Source organism: Acomys russatus, chromosome 3 (assembly GCF_903995435.1).
Source record: "Acomys russatus chromosome 3, mAcoRus1.1, whole genome shotgun sequence".
Classification (NCBI taxonomy): Eukaryota; Metazoa; Chordata; class Mammalia; order Rodentia; family Muridae; genus Acomys; species Acomys russatus.
In genome coordinates, this window is record NC_067139.1 from 60,500,049 (window position 1) to 60,518,655 (window position 18,607).

The 18,607-nt window shown below is 38.1% G+C and overlaps 1 protein-coding gene across 2 annotated transcripts in view; it reads right to left on the minus strand.

The window, feature by feature from the left end:
* Positions 1 to 18,607, minus strand: part of Ankrd28 (ankyrin repeat domain 28) — a 181,536-nt gene that overhangs the window by 126,985 nt on the left and 35,944 nt on the right. The gene's annotated exons all lie outside the window — the stretch shown is intronic.

Consider the following 18,607-nt stretch of genomic DNA (forward strand, 5'->3'; position numbering starts at 1 on the left):
AACCAGTTAAATAAAACTAAAGGCAAATTAAATAAAACTCCGATAAGGGTATGTTTCTGTTTTGAAGCAATTTCGAATTGAGTTACTTGACATCAAGCAGCATTGCTGTTTTCAGAGTATAAGACGTCTAACAAAAAGACAGTGCACTGCTGCCTGGTCACTATCGAGCAACAATTTTTTCCCCCAAACTGTATTGGTCCTTTATTAGATATGTATGGTCACATACTCCATATACATATATAAAAACAGCTAAATATGCTAATCCAGAGGCCTCAAAATGGGTAAAACTTGTAACTGCCATAATTGCTAAAATCTGAGTACATTTTAAAAACAATGAAAACTTAAACTGCTTTGTGATTGATAGAATACCTTTCTAGAAATGGACTTCAATATTGTTTCCATCTAAATCCACATCCAAAATTCCATACATCTTGTACCTATAAGAAATATCTAAACGCCTACTGTCTCAAATATGCTTCTTCACATAATAGTGTCTAATATGGTACTGGCTCATCTACTTTCTCTAAACTAATCATCTGAAGCAAACCCCAACAAACTCAAGTAAAATATCTTATGATGTGACCTCTAACACTACTATAATTGAAAAGTGTATTTCATTCCATGGGTAATGTATCTTCATACAGGTTTCTTTCTTTCTTTCTTTTTCTTCTTCTTCTTCTTCTTTTTTTTTTTTTTTTGGAGACAGAGTCTCTCTGTGTAGCCTTGGCTGTCCTGGACTCGCTTTGTAGACCAGGCTGGCCTTGAACTCACAGCATACCGGTTTCTTTAGTCCCTAACCGAAATAGACACCAACTTTTCAAATTAAAGCAACAATTATTGAATGACAGTTTCTTCCTTTCCTGACTATGAAGTCTTTAATGTTTCCATTTCAAATGTGAGGACCAACAAACAGCAGCAGGATTATCAAACGACTGTGCCTTTCTAGTGCCCTCAGTCTAATGCTTCTCCTCTGCAGTCTGAGAAATAGTTTAAGATACTTTCGCTAAACCCAGAGGAAACATTCACATAATAGAAGTTGGTGATTGCTATGGCTGATAATGATTAAAGTATGTACTACATTTACTATGTAAGAGAATGAGAAAAGTAATAGATGGCTGGGTATTGAGATGTGAATGTTTATTGGTTTTACAGGACAAAAGAAGACAAATCTGGATTGCTCAGTATCTTCAGCTACTTAATATTTTCTTCTCTGAGCTATAAGGAGAACATTAAGTAAGATTTATATGCCCCTTTCCACTGAAAATCTATCAGAATTATCAAGTTGCTATATACTGAAGTCTTCCATCCATAGAAGGCTATCTCCAACTGGGGCTGACATTAAGTATTAATTCACATGTAATCATGTGTAAGGTTAAGTAATAAGAAGGCCAAAGTAGCAATAAACTAGCCAATTACAAGGACTGCCAGGATTAACACAGGACCACCTAACCGTAACAGGAGTCCCCACACTGCTCTCCTCTGGTAAAAGCAGCACTTGTATCATTTGAGTTCTAATCACAGGCCTGTGATCAAAAACAGGAATACGCCAGCCTTCAAAACGAAGAGGTGTATGTTTAAAGAAGACACTGAGTTGTTACATCAATCAAAATGTACTTTGGTTTTTGCTGAATCAGAATTTAGTTTTTATCCTTCTATCAAGAAAACTGATTTGTATAGGATACTTTTTTTTTTTTTTTTTTTTTTAAACAAAGTTTTTCTAGGTAGTCCAGGCTGGCCTCGAATTCTCAATCCTCCTGCCTCCAATTTCCTACTATGAGGATTACAGATATATACATGCCATATTTATATAACCCACATACACATATTTAAGGAAAATATTTTTAAAGACTGTCTTTATATAAAACTTAATCCTTACTGAATTCTTGAAAAAACCCAATATGGGGCTTTCTTCTTCAGAACTGGTAGTAACAAATTATCTCCTTAAATCTTAAGAAAACACACACAAGCAAAAACCCTGTCCAAATATATTTTCTCATGGTTTGTCTTAGCTAGGAGCCTGTCAGGGATGCATAAAATGTTTCTTATATCTTTATATATGAAACATTAATTTCAAATACATAAATTTTAATAATTTGCTGCAATATCCCTTAAAAATTAAATACTGCTAGGTATTTTCTCTGTATATGTTTCTAAAATTTTTCAACTGTGTATTTTCTTAGTTTGCTTCTTTCCCCTCAAAACAAAGAGGGAGTTTAGTAAGGAAGAGTTTTAGCAGGGCTGTAAGCTGGGTGTTAAGGATTGCTTCATGCTCAGAAAAGTGAGTGTGCTTCTGAAGAGAGTGACTTGCCCACACTCCATTTTGCCTTCAATAACACTCAGAATGATTACATAAAGTTCTACACAAACATATATCACACTGCATGCAACCCATTTCCTATTAAACATTTGAGTTTCTTTTTTTTCCCTGAGAATATTATATATTCTTATATAGGTTTTCTAGAATAAAAATAAGTTGCCCCTAGTTAATCTTCAAATAAGTAAAATCAGTTCTAAAAATTATAAAAGCATAATTTTCATGTGCAATATCATTAAATGATACATGTCAGAATTAAACTTGTGTTAAACTGTATGCATCAACCATATTTCATACACACTAGAAAAATCATGCAGTTTTTTAAAAAAAAATCCCTGTCAACAGTGACTAGATGCTATTGTCTTAATAGGCCTTTGTAAAATACAAGGAACATAGAAATGACCTTATGTAGCTCTGGTGCAAGATATGGTTTGTAAGGTATTAAAACACTTTACTTAACCTTTGTTAAAAATATGATCAAATCAAAGTATCAGAGTGGCTAGGTATGGTTATACACACTTATAAAGCCTACCACTCAAGCACTGTGCGTTCAGGCCAGCCTGAGCTACGTGGCAAGTGTAGCTTGAGCTACATAATGAATCTCAACTTAAAGCAAAACCAAGCCACCAAAGGGGGTGGAGAGCATTTTTTGTACATAGTCTAGACATGTAACAAACTTGGTAATGTCACGAATCTGTCACTTGGTGGCAGCAAATACAAAGAAAATATTTTTAGTACTTTATTATTTTACCAATACAAAAGTTTTTTCAAATCGTATATTTTAAACAGAAGTTTCAAATGAATGAGAGGCTGTATAATTCCTTCGCCTTAAGCAAACAAACAAAAAAGGAGGGTCTGAGTATGTTGTTCAAACTCGCCTCCTCCTGCTTTGGCTTAGTGTGCTGGGATTACAGGCATGCACAACACTGCTCAGAACAACTGAGGTTGGGGTTGTTTGTTATTTATAAACAAGACCAGACCAGCCTTGAACTCTTCTCATCTTTCTCCCTCAGCCCCCTTAGCTATGAAGATTAGTGGCATATGCCAACCAACACACTCAATTTTTAATAGTAATGTTTTTAACTTTTTCACAGTTAAGCTCAACCTTGAATTACAGCACTGATAGATACGATTTAATCACTTCAAAAAAGTATGTGATTCTTTTGATGCCTATTAAATAACATGTATCAAAATAAAAAAATATACAAATCCTATTTTCTTGCTTTAGCCAAATTAGGTGGTATAACAATCTAGCCTCACAATTCACTGTTTGTTCATAATTACTTTTATGTGAAGTACTAAAATTACGACAATGAACAAGAACTTCTTTTTTGGTTTCATGAATCTTATACAAAATCTCCTGTGTATTTCTTTTACCCAGATTTTGTTATACATAACAGATAGTAAAAAACAGATAGTAAAAGGCCCACTCAAAAGCTAAAAACCAGAAACAAACAAAAAGACTGGAACTTTCCTCCACCTGTAACTTAAGTCACAATGAAAAATAATATGAAAAAAAGCAAAGTCAGGATATACCACAGTCCTCCTTTTGCTTGCTTTATTGTTGTCCCTCTTTTTTTGAAATATTTATTTTGAAAGAGAATGTACCTGTTATTCTATATTAACTATTTTGCTTCTTAAACTCATAATATGACATAAATATTTAAGTTACAAACACCTAAACAATGTATTTAGGGGGCTGGAGAGATGGCTCGGCAATTAAGAGCATTAACTGCTCTTCCAGAGGACCTGGTTCAATTCCCAGGATCCACACAATGGATCACAATTTTCTGCACTACAGGGGACCTGATACCATCTTCTTGCCTCTTTTGGGCACTAGGCATACATGTGATGCACACATAAATACATACAGGCAAAACACATTATATAAATATAATGACATATGTACAGCAGGGTCTTGCAAAATTATCATGTAGCAAAGGTTTCATTTCTCAGTAATCTGTTTCCAAACTCACTGCCAAAATGCTTTACAGGAAAAGGCACTGGGTATCATGTATTCAACCTGAGATCAAAGGGGTGGATCTATTGGTAGATAAATCATGGAGTTAAAGACACAAGAAGACTGTAAAGCACCAGTCTTCAAAGAGCATCTTATTCAAAAGCAGGGATTGATTGTATCTCCTTCACATCAGCGTATTAGTTATGTGCTCTGCTTAACATGGAACAGCGATGGACTTTTTCTCATGAATGAACACTTCATACTGTATTATACCTTGTCAGAATAAGTGTCATAACCTCCCCTATTTTTGGCTATTCTTGTTTCTGAAACATTTACAGTCTGTCAATTACTGAGCAATTTCACAGTCCAATCTATTACAAAGAGTCCACAACATAAGACCCCAGAGGCAACATTTTATTTCCCTAAACGTTCATTTCTTCTGTTAGAGAAGAAAGGCAAATGAAGAATAAACAAACTATAAAGCAGTAAGTGCTTTCATAGATGGTTACATATGTACACATCAACAAAGGGAAGAAAGACATACATACATTTTAGTATATCTGGAATTATAAGATCTCTCAGCCAATTAATGATAGCAGCGAAACCAGATTCCGTTTCAATTATACTATTCTGAGAATTACATATTGTTTTAGGAAATGTAAAAGTGCCAGGAAGTGCTAATTTCTAAGGTAGCAAACACGGCAGGATAGCAGAAAACATATCTATCTCTGTAGGAAACTACACCAAATCTAAAAAGCGTCTAGAATTAATAAGTAGGGTTTGTTGTTGTTGTTTTGTTTGTTTGCTTTTTTCTTTAATTTTAAAAAGGATTTATTTATTTATTAACTATACAGTGTTTTGCCTGCATTTACACCAGAACAGGACACTAGATCTCATTATAGATGGTTGTTAAGCCACCATGTGGCTGCTGGGAATTGAACTCAAGACCTTTGGAAGAGCAACCAATGCTCTTAACCTCTTAATCTCTCCAGCCCCCTTGTTTGCTTATTTTTCAAAGCAGGGTTTCTCTGTGTCGCCCTAGCTGTCCTGGACTAGCTTTGCAGGCCAGGTTGGCCTCACTCACAGAGATCCACTTATCTCTGGCTCCCAAGTGCTAAGATTAAAAGTGTGGGCCACCACGTCTAGCCCAGGTTTTTTTTTTTTTTTTTTTTTAATTAAAAGTCATATGTTGTGAGTTTTAGATAATAGCAATGAAAAGTAGAAATCAAGTTTTTCAGGTCTCATTTATATAATATTCAAACTCTGGAAAAATTAAGGTATAAGTTGCACTTGCACAGGGTGTCATGCAATGCTGCTTAAAACACAACCCATAAAATATTGGCGGAGAAGTAGAAGTAAAGACTTACTAAATGGAGACATAATGTTGGAGAATGAAAAAAATATTCTTACACCATTAAGATTTGGCTTTTAACCAAGTAGCAGTGTACATCTTTAATCCCAGCAGAGGCAGATAGATCTCTGAGTTATAGGCCAGCCTAGTCTATAGAGTGAGATCTGGGAGAGCCAGGGCTACACAGAGCAACTCTGTCTTGAGGGGAAAACAGAAACAAAAATAACCAAACAACAAAAGAAGCGGCTTTTAATAGCACATGACAATGAACATTATATTCCTTTCCATTTAGCTTGTTCAAAGAGGTGGGAATCAAATTAAAAATATGGCTTAGTAAGGAACACTAAAACTCCATGTCACCACAAAGCAATGAGGAACAGGGCAAAACAATCAAAATCAATATTATAATAAAGTAAAATCTGATCAAATCTTACAAAACCCAGAAAAATGCAGGAGCAAATGGATTCTATGAGTTGAGGTTCAAGACCACCCGGGTCTATATAGTGAGTTCCAGGAGAGCCAGAGCCAGACCCTGTCTCAAAAAGGAAGGAAGGAAGGAAGCAACAAAAGAAGGAAGGAGAGAGAGGGAGGGAGGGAGGAGGGAGGGGAAGGAGGAAGAGGAAGGGAGGGAGGGAGGGAGGGAGAGGGAAGGAGGAAGGGAGGGGGAGGGAGGGAGGGGAGGAGGAGGAAGGAAGGAAGGAAGAGAGAGAAGATGAGACAGAGACAGAGATAGAGAGGCAGACGGAAGTTGGTAAGGTTTTGGTAAAGCTAAGTGGCAATTTAACTTACCTATTCACCACCCACAACTTCCTTCAATGACTACCATCACTATGATACCAACCCACATCAGTGTAGCTGATACCCAAAAAAACTGACACTATTTTATTATTGGGTACTAAAGGATAAGTTTGGGCCTTGTTTTGGTTTCCAAGATTTGGAGATTCCTAGGGTTGAAGAAGATTCCCATATTATTTTGAGGCCAATGTTTACCTGCAGTCACCCATGGCACAATACAACAGCTGCCTAACAAGCAGTAGATGGGCCTAAAAGCTTGTGAAGAGAGGAGAGAGGGAGATAACTAAGTGAACAGGGGCTATAAAAAGCTCCTATGCATGTTGTAAACTCTGCAAGTCTCCATGAATACCCAGGGCTACACAAAAGCTCAGAAAAGATGTAGCAAGAGCCTAAACTTTAACCTTAGGTGCACCTTTTAGCTCCTATGCAAGCAAAAGTAACGTTAGAAAGGCAGTGCTGATCAGTTAAACACTGAATATTCTAACACAGAAGAGACCTGCAAAAGACTAGGACAGTTTTTGTCTTTTGATTCGGGTATCTAAGAAAATTTCTGTCAAACCACAGCTGACCACTAAACAGTTAGGAAACTCATAAATGCAGCTTATAAAAGGAAGGGAGGGAGGATCATTAAACAAGTCATAAAGTCAGCAATTACAAAACGGGGTGGGGGGAGGGAGGGAAGATTGAATTTCCAGACACATTCTACTACAGCAGTGGTTCCCAACCTTCCTAATGCTGTGACCCTTGTGTTGTGGTGACCCCAAACCATAAGATCATTTCGTTGCTACTTCATAATTGTAACTGTCCCAGTTATGAATCAATGTAAATATCTTATATAAAGGATATCTGATATACAGCCCTCCCAAGGGGGCTGCAAAGCACAGGTTGAGAACCATTGTACTATACAAAATTTCAGTTTTCAACAATGACAAAAATCGAGCCATACAAATAAACACAAAAGTAATATATTCACAGGAAAAATAGAAACTATCTCCAAGAAAGGGCAGTAGTTAGGTTTATTAGAAAGACTTTAAATAAACTGTTTTAAATAATTAAAAAAAAAAAAACTAACGAAGAACTAAAAGAAACAATGGGGGGCGGGGGGGGAGAGAATTCTGGAGCTGAAAAATACAATAACTAAAATAAAAAACTACAGTTCTTTGGAAAGATTATCAAAGCTACCAGGCCTCTAGCTAAAGTGACCATGGAAGAAGGGACAAGACTCGGCTTACTAAGAATTAGAAACTAGAAGCAGGCATGCTCTAGAAGAGGGCACACTGACCTAACTTGGAGGAGGGAGAGCACTACTATTTTGGTTGGTATACTTTGTACATTAACAAATTAGATAATTTACATGAAATGAAAAGGCTACCGCAGACCAAAAACATAAAAACAAAATAAAGCACTTGATCATACATACAAATAACAACAAAGAAAGATTAAACTGGTAAGCAACAACTTCCCAACAGGTGATGGAGAGATGTCCCAGCAGTTGAGGACGCCTGCTGCTCTTGCACAGGATGGCAGCTCACTTCCCAGAACCCGTGTGGGTGCTGTATAAGCACCGGTAACTCCAGCCCTAGGGGTCTGCAAGCATCTGCACACACATACACACACACGAGTTTAAAAAACAAAACAAAAACAAAAGACTTTCCAACGATGAACAGACCAGAATAGACTGTTTCACTAAGGACGTCTACCAAAAACTTAAAAGAATAAACATGAATTATTCTCAAAACAGAGAAAGAAACATGTGACTTTTCCCCCAACATAAAGAGCTTAGTTAGTGGGCATTGATAATTCTTGAGGCCAGAATTACCCTAATGCCTGTAGTGGAAGTTTTGGTTTCTTTAAAAACTCAGTTATGTAAACATGTTATTGTTTTGATCACAAGTGTGGGATGTGTAAACTGCCTTTAGTTTATCCACAGCTGATAACAGCCTCAAGAGAGATCTTTGTCAGCTGGAAACTGACTCATGCGAGGTGGGGGTGCATGGCCTTTGCTAGCTGGAAAACATCCGTGTGGAACTCTGAGAGAGTATAAATGAGAGAGAGATGAGAGAGATGCGAGGAGGGGAGGAGAGGAGAGGAGGAGAGAGAGAGAGAGAGAGGAGAGAGAGACAGACAGACAGACAGACAGACAGACAGACAGACACAGACAGAGACAGACAGAGACAGAGACTCTTTGACACCCTCCTAAAGAAAAACACACCAGAGAATGGTGATTTGTTTTGCTGTTACTTGCTGTTTAGCTGGACTGCTGGAATCCTGACAAGAAGAGTGGAATTGTCCTGGGGAACTAAGTCTAAAAAGGTCTACATCCCCTATCCCTAACTAACCTCCTTTTGCTCCTACCTATGGTAGGTGGGTTAGAAGGATGTAGAGGCATTAAGGAACCCCAAATAAAGTAGGTTTAAAAAAAAAATCATAGCCTACAAATACCAAAGCCAAAAAAATACACTGTAATAAAAAACACATCTACACACCAATATCCCTTATGTATATAAACATAAAAATCCTCAGCAAAAATAATTGTAAACCAAATATTATAGCATATGAAAGATTACAAACCATAACTAGAGGGACTTTAATCTCAGGAATATAAGGGTGGCTTAACATTTTTTGTTTTGTTTTTTTATTGTTTTGTTTTTTCAAGACAGAGTTTCTCCTTGTAACGGCCCTGGCTGTCCTGGAACTCACTCTGTAGACCAGGCTGCCCTCAAACTCAGAGATCTGCCTGCTTCTACCTCTCAATGCTAAGATTAAAGATCACCATAAACTATGCCCGGCAGTTCAACATTTTAAAAAATGCTGTACTATGGTAATGACGAGGGGAAACTGACAATCTCAGTAGTTTGGGGCAGGGAGCCTGAGAGGCCAGGCATGAGGGCACACGCCTTTAATACCAGCTCTTGGGAGGCAGAGGCAGGCGGAGCTGTGAGTTGGAGGCCAGCATGGTCTACAAAGCAAGTCTAGGACAGCCAAGACTACATAGAGAAACCCTGACTCAAACCCCCGCCCTCAAAAAAGCATTTTATAAAATCCAGTATGTTTCATGATTAAAACAACTCAAGCAATCCAGAAGAAAACTTCTTGCATTATAAAGAACACTTAGGAATATAGAGTCATTTGCTTTTTCCAGGAATGTATTACCAGTTTTCCAAATTAAATCCATAATCTCAATGGGGTTCAAATAGACTTTCATGACACTATAATTTTTTAGATTTACATAAAAGACAAAGCACAGAGTCAATGGGCACAGAGGGGGCTGATTTAACACAACATACAAAAGGAAAATTTCAGAATGCTAAGAATATAAACTGGGAAAAGATAAGCAGGTATGATATTACAATTAAAATGTTCTGAACAAAAGACTCCTAAACAAAATAAAGCGAACCACTTACTGAAGTATGACAAAGTCAACAAGATTCATAGCCTATGAACAGAGACGCAATTAAGGCATACATTAGTGACTGCTGAAGTGGTTAGGGTGAGACTGGCCCCCACAGGCTCACAGAGTGGCATTGGTAGTCCCCAGTTGGTGGACCTATTGGGGAAGATAAGGTGGTATGCCCTTGCTGGAGCAAGTGTGCGGCTGCTGCAGGCGAGCTTTGCTGTTCCCAAAGTCCCCACCGTTCCCATTTAGTTCTCTCTGTCTCTAACTTGGGGACTCAAAAAGTTCTCAGCTTTCCTGCTCCCATGCTTTGGTTCTGCCATTATGGACTCTAACCCCCTGGAACTATTTTTATAATCTGTCTTGGTCATGTTATTTTTATTACAACAACAGAAAAGAGACTAAGACAACTACATTGTAAGAAAAAATGAGGCAATTCACCAAAGATAAAATACATCAAAATGAGCCTGGCAGTAGTAGTGCATGCCTTTAATCCTAGCACTTGGGAGGCAGAGCAGGTGGACCTTTTGAGATCAAAGCCAACCTGTCTACAAAGCAAGTTCCAGGACAACCAGAGCTACACAGAGAAACCTGGCTCAAAACAAACAAAAACAAAACATATTCAGTCTCACTAGGAATATGGAAAGTGTAAACTGCAGCAAAATATCACTTGTATACAAACAGCAGATTATAAATTTAAAATAATTCTTAGCAAATTTGGAAGAGAAATAAACAATTGCTTACAGCAATATAACTGCTATAACCATTTTGAAGAAAATATCTGTGTGTGTGTGTGTGTGTGTGTGTGTGTGTGTGTGTGTGTGTGTGTATGTATGTATGTTTGGGGGGGTGAATTGTGTGTGTGTGTGTGTGTGTGTGTGTGTGTGTATGTATGTATGTTTGGGGGGGTGAATTCCAGTAATTATGCTTCCTCATATCAATCTTAGAAACACTGAAGATAAAATAAGCCAGAATTTCAACCCAGCACTATTTGTTCAAAATTTAATACTATGTAATTATAGTATTGTTAGAACAATAAGCTGGTTTATCTGGATAAGATAAACAGCAACTGTAGCAAACAGTAACAGGTAAATTGTAGACATATTAGAACAGATAAAGTTATTTATTTAGCTGTGAGTAAATAAAAGTAATAGTTTATATTGGTTGTCTAATGTTATATTGCTGTTGTAAACATAGCATTTATTTACATAGAAAATTATATAGGCTACTTTCTTTTTTTAATGAGTTATCATTCATTTCACATACATTGGTGTTTTGCTTCTGTGGATTCTGAGTGAGGGTGTTGGATCTCCTGGACTGGAGTTATAGATAGCTGTGAGCTGCGTGTAGGTGCTGGAAACTGAATCTGGGTCCTCTGAAAGAGCTGAGCCATCTCTCCAGGCCTATAGCTACTTTCAAGGTAGGTACTAAGGTAAAATTGTATTTTTTATTGGAGTGATTTTACTCTTTAAGAGAAAAAATACGGCAAGTACTGAATCTCTTTATGCCAGGCAAGAGGAACTTAAGTCTCTACTGAATATATTTTACCTTACATTTTCAACTTAAGAGTAAGCATTTCCAAGCACATTCTGACTGGTTTAACTACAGAAGACAAACAAGAGTAAGATATGACTGATAAAAACTACTGCCATGACTAATCTTGATTGTAAATTGATAGGAAACAAACCCCTGGGCTTGTCTGTGGAGGATTTTCTAGTTAATTCAGGTTGTAAAATCCACCTAACTGAGTAGCAACCCCCCCACAAGCTAGGCCCTGAACTCCACAAAGAGGAGAAAGCAAGGTAAGTACCAGCAGGCACATCTCCTCCCTCTCCCTCCATGCTTCTTGATTGGGAACACAATGAGGTTTGGGGTTTTGTTTTTGTTTTCGAGATAGGGCTTCTCAGGGTTGTCCTGGACTCACTTGTAGACCAGGCTAGCCTTGAACTCACAGAGATCCACCTGCCTCTGCCTCCCAGAGTGTTGGTATTACAGGCATGCACCACCAAGTGACCAGTGCTGAGGTCACTGTGCCTTCCCTGACATGACAGACCAGCGGTTCTCAACCTATGCATCACGACCCCTTCGGCAGCAGACTGTGTGTGGGCGGGGGCAGTGTTTTCCTGGTCTAATGATCCTTTCACAGGGATCGCATATCAAATATTCTGCATATCAGATATTTATATTATGATTCATAACAGTAAAAAACTACAGTTATGAAGTAGCGACATAAATAGAGGCGCTGTATTAAAGGGCCCAGCACTGGGAAGGCTGAGAGCCTGTAATGGACTGTATTCCCTGGAACTCTGAGCCAAAATAAACCACTGCTTAAAAGTGTTTTGTCAGATATTTTGCTGCAACAACAGGACAAGCAGCTAAACAAGTACATGGCCAGAGAATGACTGTGTTAGTCCAGTGATAAGTGCCCCTCAGTTTGAGAAGGACTAGAAAAGGGAGAAGAAGATCAATTATTATATGGAATATAAATTAGGACTAGAAAGAGCTTCCATCAGTTATATAAGCAATGCACACTGTGAGTCATTTCCTTTTAAAAAATGTTCCTACATTAACAAGGCAAAGGCAAGGGGATTGTTTCAGGTAAATGATTTTTTTAAAAAAATATTTATTTATTTATTATTATGTATAAGTGCTCTGCCTGCATGTACACCTGCACTCTAGAAGAGGGCATCAGATCACATTGTAGATGGTTGTGAGCCACCATGTGGTTGCTGGGAATTGAACTCAGGACCTCTGGAAGAGCAGACAGTGCTCTTAACCTCTGAGCCATCTCTCCAGCAGGTAAATGATTTCTAAGACAGTTTGGGTGACAGCCTGTCTCACAGGAACCAACAAAATAAGCAAAAATAAATGAATACACAAACATCTGTGCGATGAAGACATACAAATGGCCATCAGTTACATGAAAAAAATGCTCAAACTCATCAGGAATAGGCAAATTAAGGCTGGAGAGATGACTCAGCGGGTAAGGACACTGACTGTTGTTCTAGAGGACCTGGGTTCAATTCCCAGCACCCACATGGCAGCCCACAGATGTCTGTAACTCCAAGATCTGATACCCTCACACAGACATACGTGCAGGCAAAGAAACAGTACACATATAAATTATTTAAAAATTTAAAAGGCAAATTAAAACACAAACTATTACTGCATTACTCATGTGTGTGAAAATTACTACTACTACCAAAGAGAAAAAATAAGTGTTGGTGAGAATGTGCAGAAGAGAGAACCTCTGCACACTGCTAGTGGGTATGTATACTAGTAGAACCGTTATTTAAAAAACAAACAAACAAACAAACAACAACAACACCCAGTATAAAAGTTACCCAACAATAAAAACACCAAAACTTGCTTACCAGGTAACACTGAAGATCCAAGTTCAGAACCCTAGCAACCATGCAAAAAGCCAGACAGAAAGAGGATCCTTGGTGCTTGCTAACCAGCTAGTTAATTGTTTAACTAATATCAATTCAGTACCAGGTTCAGTGAGAGGCCTTGTCTCAAAAAATAAAGTGGAGTAATAGAGAAAAACACCCAACACTGACCCCTCTCTCATGCATGCAAGTAAAATTCAAGATTAAAAGATATTTAAAATAAAAACAGAGCTGGAAGTGGTGGCACATGCCTTTAATCCCAGCAGTTGAGGAGGAAGAAGCAGACAGGCCTCTAGTCTACAAATCAAGCCCAGGACAGCCAAGGCTACACATAGAAACTGTTGTCTCAAAAAACCAAAATAAATAAATAAGTAAATAAGTCAATAAATAAATAAAAACAGAGCTTTCTATGATCCAGCAATTTTACCACAGGGTACATATATAAAAGAAAATAGTATATCAATATCTGCACTATGTTTATTGTAGCACTAGTCACAAAGTTAAGACATGGAATCAACCTCAGTAACTATAAAGGAACAGATGAACGTTTCTTATTCAAAATGCTTAGGAGAGGCAGGCTGCCTCTGTGAGTTCGAGGCCAGCCTAGTCTACAAAGTTAGTCCAGGACAGCCAAGGCTACACAGAGAAAACCCTGTCTCAAAAAACAAAAAACAAAAATGCTTAGAACAGGAAATGTTTGAGAGTTGAGATCTTTAGGATTTGTAATATTGATATAGAATAGGCAATCCTGAAGATAAAACCACTAGTCTAAACATGAAATACATGTTTCAAATGTATCTTTTCACATAACGTGAAGATAATTTTATATATTAATACTTTTAGCCTGTCAGGATGGCTCAGCAGATAAAGGTGCTTGTTTCCAAGCTTGACAAACTCCAATAATCTCTGGAACCAACATGGCAGGAGAGAAATGATTCTTGCAAGTTGTCTCTGCCCTCAATTTGTGAGCCATGCACTACATATGCACACTAAATATGTAAATGTAAAAAAGGAAAGAGAGAGAAAGTGTTTTTTAGCACATATGCATTTTCACTGTAACCTACCACATGAGGTCAGATGTGAAAATTTCCAACAGTAGTTGTTACGGTTATTTTTATACAACTGTGTTTGTTTCTCGGTTTCTCTCTTAACATGGCTGTCACACAAATAATTGAGACTTTATTATATTATTTAAACAAGCTTCACAGCACAAGAAATAAGCAGTTATTACTCTATTCTTAACCCTCTAAGCTAATTTGGTTTCCACCCAGCATGCGTCCCAGAGATACTTCCATTTTGTATCTCTCCCTGCTGAGCTCCTCTTGTCTCATGTGAAGACCTCTTCTGGTGGCTAACTCCCTTACTTCTTCCTCTATCTCCTCCTCCTCCCCTGGCTGGCAGGAAGTCCAGCCATATTCTCTCTCCTGCTCAGCAATTGGCTGTAAGCTGCTTCACTGACATATCAGGGGACAATTGGGGAGCAGTGTTTACACAACATTGAGGCAAAGGCTTCTCAGAACAAGGATTGCAACCAGATATTGGGGGTGGGGGGTACAGAAACCCAGCCTTTGAATTACACAATGACCGTATGCCTGCAAGTAGTGTCACAAAGTACAAGTATTCAAAAAGCTGTGGAATTTTGGATTTGGGATACTCAATCTGCATGTGTAAATGTCATACTATTCTGTCTTCAGAGAAATGAAAATCTTGTCACTGGCAACAATACAGACATCATGTTAAATGAAATAAACAAGGCCCCAAAAGACAATTACTTCAAAAAGTCAAAAGACTTCTAGATAGGTGGTAGATGAGAAGCTGCTTTCATGTGACCCAGAGAAAGGTCATAATGGGGAGGGGGGAGAGTGTGTCAGTCAGAAAGTCACAAAGGGAGTGATGGGATGGCTAAAAAAAAAAATAAAGAAAAACAGAAGAACAGCTCAGTAAGCAGACAGACTTACAGCCTCACCTGGATAAGCTCCCTAGAAGGCAGAGGGAAAGCAAGAAGGAAACCTACCCCAAAATACTGACTTAACACTGGCATAAACTGTAGGAAAAACACAAGTCTACAAATTCACCTGACTTATCCATCCCTGTCCCCAGCATCTACCTGCCAGACTCCAATTTGAGGAGACCCAAGAAGAAGCCATACTAGCATTTCATCTTTACTTTTACCACGTTTGCCCTTTTTCATCTTTACTATATTTTGTAGAAGGAATCTCTTGTGTTCTGTATGGATGAAATACCTGTCAATTAAAAAAAAACTATGGCCTATGGATGAGGCAGGAAACGGGTGAGACTTCCCCGGATAGAGCCAGGTTGGAGAGATTCCGCTGCCAAGATGGAAGGAAGATGGGAAGTGTGGTGCCTAAGCTCAGGTAACCAACCACACGGCAGAATTTAGGGTAGTATAATGGGTTAATTTAAGTTATGAGTTAGTTAGAGAAGAGTCTAGCTTTATGGTCTACATATTTGTATAATATTTAGTGAGTCGTTAGTTTGGGAGCTAAGGAATAGGAGGAAAAACCACCTGAAAACATAATGGCATAATGGTGACCTACTACAATATGCTACTAATATTTTGAATTTGTTTTTTAAGCCTTTGTTTTTATTTTTATAAACACTTTATATTTATCTAATGTTGCCTTGTTTAATTGTTCTATCATTTCCTTGCTTTAAAAATATGCTGCTCTTTCCACCTGTCCTTCATAACATTCATTTTTTCTTTTTTTTTTTTTCCGAGACAGGGTTTCTCTATGTAGCCTTGGCTGTCCTAGACTCACTCTGTAGACCAGGCTGGCCTCAAACTCACAGGATCCACCTGCCGCTGCCTCCTTAGTGCTGGACTTAAAGGCGTGTGCCACCACAATTGGCTGGGTTTTGTTTGTTGGTTGTTGTTGTTTTTGGAGGGGGATGTCATTTTCTATTCTATGGTCACTGAGGATTGATCTATTAATGGGCTTCAAAAGATACATTTCTTATTTAAATTTGGGATACATATGTGCACTGAAGCATGAGTGCTGGTGCCTTGGAGGTTTAAAAAAAAAGCATATGGGGTCCCTAACCCTGGAGGACAGGTGATTGTAAGCAACCTGATGTGGGCACTAGGAAGAAAATCTTAACCACTGAACCACCCTCCACTTTTCCTACAACCAATATTTAAATCTATTTCTACATCTACTCAGTTTGATGTTGCTATTACAACAGTTTGTTTTCTCCTCTCAACGGAACTAGAACTCCAGCCATGAAAAACAGGCAGTTTACTACTGGAAAAAATAAAATAAGATAAAGTCAAAGAATTTGATCCAAAACCAGTCAGAAGAGATAAAGGCAGCCACTATAATTCATTAAGAAGATAGACCATTTTCTGGAGCTGGAGAGATGGCTCAGTAGTTAACAGCACCAGCTGTTCTTGCAGAGAACCCAGGTCCAATTCCCAGCACCCTCTTGGCAGCCGGCCCACAACCTTCTGTAACTCCAGTTCCAGGGAATCTGTTTCTCTCTTCTGGCCTCTGAGGGCACCAGACATGCAAGTAAGACACAGACACACACAGACATACACAGACACACACAGACACGCACATACACACACACACACGCGCGTGCGCACGTGTGCGCGCGCGCAACATAACATTTTGAAATGCATATGCAATAAATGTTGGGGTTCCCAATTTCATAAAGCAAATGCTACCACAAATAAGAGAACAGATACACTAATAGTCTGTGATGTCAATATCTTACTCCATCAATAGATAATTGCTCCAGGCTTAATTTAAAAAAAAAAAATCAACAAAGAAAATTCAAAGTTAATCACACCATAGGTTAAATGCACTTAACACACATTTACAGAAGATTCCATTCAACAGCTGGGGAAAATCTCAGCAGCCCATGGAATTTTCTGTGACTCTCTAAATATTTGAAATTAAGGAAAAAAGTATAAACTCCTAGATTAAAAGAAAATTAAAAGCACAAATCATCTGAACCTTTGAGATACAGCAAAGGCATTTCCTAACAGGAAGTGGATAGCTTACATTTAAAAACAGAGCGATCTCAAGTAAACAGCTCAGTGACATACTTCAAGGTCTTAGAAAAACAAACCAAATCCATTACCAGTAGACAGAAGTAAATTAGGGTAAATTTTTTTTTTTTTTTTAATGGAGAATAAAATACAAAGAATCAATGAAGTTGGCTCTTTGGCAAAATAAACAAAACTGACAAACTCCTAACCAAACAAATCTAAACAAAGGGAAACACTCAACTTAATGAACAGCTGAAAAAAATAAAGACACTACAACAAATACTAAAGAAATCCATAGGGTTAGGGTTTTAGGGTTAGGGTTAGGGTTTTAGGGTTAGGGTTAGGGTTTTAGGGTTAGGGTTAGGGTGGTGGTTAGGGTGGTTAGGGTGGTTAGGGTTAGAGTTAAGGTTAAAAAAAAAAAAAAAGAAAGAAAGAAAAAGAAAAGAGGAACGCTTTCAAAACTTCTATTATCCCAAACTGGAAAATCTAAATGAAATGGATACATTTCTACACATAGGACCTACTAAGATAACATAAAGTTATGCAGTGCAATGCAGTACTGAGGCAGTAATACAGTCCCACAACAAGACCCTTGCTTAAACAGTGTCACTGTCAAATTCTACCAAAGCTTTAGAGAAGAGCAGCCAACACTAATGTTCCTCAAACTAGGCCTTGGAAGGTGGCAAGAGCTCTGTGAATTTGAGGTCAGGCTGGTCTACATAAGTGAGCTCCAGGACAGCCAGGTCGACATAGGCCTCCTCTCAAAAAAGAAAAGAAATAGAGAGGAAAAAAAAAGTCTCAATAAAATACCTGCAAATTGAATTAAAGACTACATTAAGAATTATACCATGTGTAAGTTAGTTCCATTCAAGGGACACAAGGATGGTCCAACATACATAAAACAATGAAGAGACTTAAGGATAAAAATCATAATGACCATCTCAATTGATACAGAAAAGGCCTTTGACAAAACTCAACATTCTTTCAGGATACAAGCACTGAAGAACCGTAAAGCAGAACTTAACATAATAAAGTTGCATGTAAACTATAGTCAATATTACAGCAAATGGGGAAGATTAAAAGCATTCCTTCTCAAATAAGGAGCTTGTCACAGATGTCCACTTTCTCCACATATAATTAACATAGTGCTCAAGCAGTAAGATGAGATGAGAGAGAGAAATAAGAGAGACAAATACAAAATAAGTCAAATCCCAGTGGGGTGTAGTGGACCACGCCTTTAATCCCAGCACTCAGGAGGCAGAGGCAGGTGGATCTCAAGACCAGCCTGGTCTACAAAGTGAGTTCCAGAACAGCCAGGAATACATAAGAGAAACCTTGTCTCAAAAACAAAACAAAACAACAACAACAAAAAAAACCAAAAACCCA